Here is a 5,324-nt window from a genome sequence, read left to right on the forward strand (position 1 = left end):
TAATTGTTATAAAACAATAATAATAATTGAAAAAATATTATATATAACATAAATTTTTTAAACATTTTTAAAAAAAATAATAATGATAATGAAAATTTATCATAATAAATAATTTTGAAATTTCTTTACAAAAATTAATAATAACTAAAAAATCACGTAATAATTAAAATTGTAAAAAAAATTAAGTAACGCAACAAAATTAGTTTAACATAAATAATAATTTTATTTATAAATTTAATATTTAGCATAAATAATTAATATCAGTATATACACCTTAATATACGTTGGAACAAAAATTTACCAGCAAAAAATAATAATAAAACAAATTAATAAAAATTTCCAAGAAGTGAAAAAATAAATTCAAACATTTACGAGAATTTACCGATAAAAAACATGAAAGGGATGAATGAATGAGGAAATGAAGTATTCAATTTATAGAGAAAAATATATGATATTATAATGAATTTGAAGTTATGCATGTCACGCCTATCAAGTCAGTGTGACTTTGCATTGCCTTCTTTTTTAAAAAAAATTAAATCAATTTAGTACACATAATACATCAGTTTCAATTTTATTTATTCTATTAGAAAATATATAATATAAAAATACGTTCAAAATTATTAATATTGTATTTTTTAACTTTTAATATATATGTGTACATTTCTTGATTAATTAGACTGACCGATACCTCAAGTTTTTTTTTTTTTAAAATATAGCAATAATAAGTTGTGACTTACATTTAATATTTTTTTAAAAAAAAAATTCGATTCATGTCACGCCTATTTAGTGATATGATTTTAAATTTTAATAAAAAAATTTATTTTCATGTCACTTTTATTTCATTGGCATGATATGAATTGAATATTTTTTTTAAAAAAAAAAAAATTAAGTAAGTCATGACTAAGATGATTTTTTTAAAAAAAGTAATTTAGTAGGCTTGATACATTAATTTTACAAGGAAGAGAGATCTGATTGTGAACTTTAAATCTGCAAAAAAATAAAATTAAAAAAAAAAACCTAGGCTCATTTGTAATAAACTCGTCATGTGGACTCCATGACTCGAACAGCAATATCTTTAACACTGTAAAATTTATTTTGATTAATTTATTTGATGCAACGAGGTAATGTGCAATGGGTGGTCTTTCAAGAATTAGGGAGATTCAAATTTCCACAGTTATGCAATTGGGTGGTGATCTTTTAAGAAATGCTTAGAAACCTTTCTGTTTACTAAGTTTACCCTTATTCATCTTGGATGCGTATTACTCTGGCGCTGAAAGTAAATATATCATTAATGAAAAGTAAGCAGTTGTGGCTGATTAATGTGTTCTTGGCGGCTGTTGATCTATTTCATGTCATTTATATTTTCCTCATCCCGACATTGTTTTGCACGTGTCATTTTCTTACGCCTGCAAAGTGGTACCTAATTACTAATAGTGAAGTTTAAAATTTTCTGATCAGGCTTGTCTTAGAGGTCTCACTCTTTCCGAAATTAGTCGAATGTTAATGATAATCGCTATTTAATCAGTATTAGAAATGTTATATAAAATTAATACAAGGACAATTCAAGTTGCAAGGTGTTTGTGTCTGTCGTGGCTTGGCCCCATTAATTATTAATATCATAAATGTTACAGTGCTAGTTGTAAGCCTTTTTAAATAATAATATTTCACCTGCCAATTTGACGATTTCATATACTAAAATAAAATAAAATAAAATGAAATTTCCGGTTCCTCCATGCATACATAACATTTATATTTATATATTATTAATCGTTTGAGATATTTAATTAACAATAAATTTGGAACTTTTTCCCTTTTTTAATTAATTTAAATTGTGGTTGCGGTATATATAATACATATGCAAATAAATATCTACAGGTGCCGTATTAATTAATTAATTAAAATTTATGCGCAAGCCGGTTGTCTGAATTTCATGCAATAAGATTTGGCCAAAGCAAATATATATTTATATAATCAACGTTCGTAACCCCATATATATATATATACATATATATATATATATATATGTTATGAATTTTGTTCGACAGATGTAAATAAATATATCTAATATACTTGTAAATATGATCAAATCAGTATAAGATGCAAAATAGTAAATTTGTGTTTTATCAGAATTAAGTGTTGTGCCAGATGTTACAACATCTAGGACAACATGCAGCGGAATATTAACTTTTGTAACACAAATAGACTTTAAATAAATACGATTGACAAGATTAAATATGCACAAGTATAAAAACTTGTGCGGTGCCTTATGGCAAAAATTAATCACTAGAAAACCAAATCGTTTACACAAAAACCTATCACTAGTTATTATGATAAAAATCAATTTTCTCAACAAGTTGAGAAAATAAACCTTTCTAAAAACAACCAACAATATTAAAACGTGAATAAGAAAGCAAAAGAAACGCCAACGAAAACTAGAGTAACAGAAACACTCTTCAGTCAACTTCGTCACGGATGTTGTCTGCAGATGTTCTCAACACTCAAGGCAACACTAGCTATCGACAGTCTTCAAGGCAGCAGCAACGTTGATAGTGTTTTTCTCTGAGATTCAGAACGTGCAAAGTGCGTGTATTATGTTGAGTAGAAAAACGGCCAACCCTACAAAGTCCTTGGTCTTCCTTTTTATAGATGAGAGTCTTATCTCATAAAGAAACCTATTAAACAAGGGAAGATAAGAGTTTGTTTAGAAATAAACTCTATTTAAACATTGATATCATATCTAATCAAATCATTAACAAAAATATAATATCTCAATAAATCAACAATATTCTTAAATATATTTGCACAATTATCTCATTATCTTAACAAAAGCAAAATCACATAATACTACCATACTCAATTTAAATTAATAAGGAAAGATATAGTTAGAGAAATAATTAAATTCTATGATTCTATCAAACTCGACAATATTNCGTGGGCCCACAAAAGTGGGATGGCGATGAATCATGATTTTGTACCAACAAAATGCCTGAAGAAAATCTAGTGTGAAAAGATCACTCGCAATCAATTCTTTCTTTTCTTTTTCTTTTTAACATCAAACTCTTTTTTTTTGTATATTATAAAATGTTATATATATATATGAAAAAATTATAATTTTGGCATCGGATATTTACATCTTTATTATTGCAATCCATTCTAACTTCAAGCTTTAATTTTAGTTTGTTATTTTTTTTTAATTTTAATAATTTTTTCCATTTGATGATGATGTAGTGATAAAGTAGTTGGAAAAATACTAAAAACTCCAAAATTTGAAATAAACATGCATGATTAAAACTTAAATTTAACAACCTAGAATATAAAAATCGCGAAAAACCATACATGACCAAAAATTACTATTTTCCCTATAGACACATGTTCAAGGACAATTCATATAAACATCGACAATGTAAAAAAAAAAAAGACATTGTTTGAAATATTTTTACTCTTCTGAACCACTTCAGATCCTATATCATAAATAATTAATATGTATATATAGATGTAGATAATATAAAATATACGAGAGACTCGATTATATAATTTTTCTTTGTGCTAAAATGAATTATTTGTCCCTCGAAAAACAAAAAAAAATAGTGGACGCGCTTTGATTTATTGGTATAGATGGCAGATGAAGATTTAGTTGAACAAATTTTTATCTTCATTTTTTTTACCTTTACTTAACTGCATATAGCTGATTATAGGTTGATGCAACCCGGGCGAAATGAACGAGTCGGGTCGGATACTCTCCCGAATGTGCTATCGAAATGTTGAAGGAAATATGAGTTGGACGCTTGGATTGAACTGCTTGACTCCTTGAACGATTCGAGAGATCTGCGAACAAGAAAACAACCACGTGAATGGGCGTCGGAGGGATGTCCGGCGTGACCACTCCGATGCTTAAGTCAGCAATGTACTCAAGCGATAAAACCAATGTAGCCAAGTGATGGCTGTGTGATTGGTGTGGAGAGTAAATGAGAGTATTAAATGTGAAGTAATTACTGAAAATCAGAGTATTAAATGTGAGTAAAGAACCTGGTATTTATAGTAGAGGATGCGATGATGATCTCGTTTTTTGTATTTAAGCATTAATTGTAGTAGGGTGGCAGATTATACCCTATTGTTCTGACATATCAAATCATATACTTGTCACATCCAGCCCACCTGATTTTGTCAACCATTTATGTTATTGTCAGAAATAGGTCGGCTGTGCATGCTCTATCAAGTTGACGCCATTAAATGTTTCACTCATATCGAGGTGGCCGAGCAGAATGCTTCTCGGGTAATTATAGAAGAGCTCGGGCATTCCACGTCTTGGGAAAATCATGTCCCGGGTGGTCCAATGGCCCGGCCTATTGACTGATTGCTCACTTTGTGATTTCTCTAAGTTGTGCTCTCTTCGTCCCGGACAGTTATATGACTCGGGTCATTAATACATCTTGTCATGCTACCGGCCTGAGAGCATCTCATCCTGACCCGGGCACCATTCATGGGTATGTTCCATGGCCCAGGAAGTCCCAGGGCCTATCCATGACCCGGGACGTCCCGGGGCATCATAGGTAAAAACATTTCCATATTCATAGCAAAAGAAATCTTATTTTCATTAGACTTGATCATATCATTAAGCAGCGATATCTTTAATCATAGATTCGAAAGACAACGTTTAGTTCAAAAGATGATACATTAGTTGACTACACATCTTTGTTTAATCAAATTTATCGTAAATCGTTCATTATATGATTAGAACTATCTCAGTATTTACATATATTCACAATTTAACATACTTAACATGGAAAAGAATTGGGATTCTAACATTCCAACACAAAGTTCAAATCGATAAGAATTGTAAGGATATGTTTAAGAAGAAAAGGGTATCATAAATTTTATGTATACTTCTTCAAAAAAATATTATTTATAATTGATATTTGAAACTTATACTCATAAAAAAAGTGTGTTTTGCATAAGTTTTGAACAATAAAATCTTCTATATAGCCAATTAAACTAATAAGTCTACTCCGCAGAAATATTAATAATTTAAGTTGGGTAAAATATTCTTAGTTTAATCTCGAATATTATATAATATAATTTTCTACCAAATATTTTTTTAAAAGAAAGAAAAATGGTATACTATAACAAACACGTAAGACTAGCAAATTATTAAATAATCACTTTAATTATATATATAATATTGATAAATTGTCCAATTTTTTATCATGTAATATTCATATATTGAATGTATAATTTAAATATATCTGATCACATTCAATAAATTAACGACATCTCATTGATAATCCTAAAGATTGACACAATTAGTTAACATCATAACAATATAA

The sequence above is a fragment of the Primulina huaijiensis genome, unplaced genomic scaffold (genome assembly GCF_012295235.1).
Source record: "Primulina huaijiensis isolate GDHJ02 unplaced genomic scaffold, ASM1229523v2 scaffold5913, whole genome shotgun sequence".
Classification (NCBI taxonomy): domain Eukaryota; kingdom Viridiplantae; phylum Streptophyta; class Magnoliopsida; order Lamiales; family Gesneriaceae; genus Primulina; species Primulina huaijiensis.